Raw genomic sequence first — 891 nt, forward strand, 5'->3', positions numbered from 1 at the left:
GAGGATTGTATTTCCAATGGCATTTCTTGAAATTAGATTTGTTGTTTTATTTTATACTAGCTCCATTTTCAAGAGATCTCTTATTCCTGCCTTTAATTTCATTCCTATAAAGAACCCCCTACACCCTTCAGATTTAGCTACCTCCTAATTTTTGTGTTTATATATGATTATTTCCCTGGCTCAGTTCATTTCAAATTTGTCTAAGAAAGCAATCCTCAAAGATCATCAATAGCAAGAAATATTAGCTGGACAATTGTGTGGTGTGAAGCTTTGAAACTCACCTTGGCTTTCATATCAACTCACGCCATTGCTTTGTACCAGTGGCTGCCATGAAAATTTTTATTTTCAGTTATCTTATAATGAATAAGTTTGAGGCTCCCTAGTGGCTAGGATGTAATAAGGATCTGATTGGTAGTCTTTTAGGATCGTTGGGTATTGTCATTGCAAACATCCTGGGAAGTTAGGGTATTTGAGGAACACCAGGACTGCAACAGCAAATGGTACAAGTGACAATGTTAGCAACTTGCAAATGAAAAGTTATTATACTCGGAAAATGTTAAACCACTGAATAGATGCTATAGTAGGTGTAACATGATAAGAAGATCAATAATTTGAAATTGAAAACAAGAATTTATTTGGAGAATCATAAGAGAAATTGTTATAACATTTTGTTCATTCTCTAACTGTTCAACTACATGGTAGCTCCAGAACTTTATGAAATGTCAGTTTAAGAAGCAAGGGAAATTACATTAGAATTTGTAGTATAACAGAAAACTAAAACTTCAAAAAGAGTAAAGTATTGCAGATCACATATTTGGTAGTATGTGATACAGACTAAAATGTAGACTAGCAAATAAACAATTGTGTATAGGTAAGTAGAACCTTTTGATT

The 891-nt window shown here is 33.1% G+C and overlaps 1 protein-coding gene across 1 annotated transcript in view; it reads left to right on the plus strand.

The window, feature by feature from the left end:
* Window positions 1-891, plus strand: part of LOC119581700 (ankyrin-2-like) — a gene marked incomplete at its 5' end in the record, with an annotated part of 102,055 nt that overhangs the window by 54,995 nt on the left and 46,169 nt on the right.

Source organism: Penaeus monodon, chromosome 15, assembly GCF_015228065.2.
Source record: "Penaeus monodon isolate SGIC_2016 chromosome 15, NSTDA_Pmon_1, whole genome shotgun sequence".
Lineage (NCBI taxonomy): Eukaryota > Metazoa > Arthropoda > Malacostraca > Decapoda > Penaeidae > Penaeus > Penaeus monodon.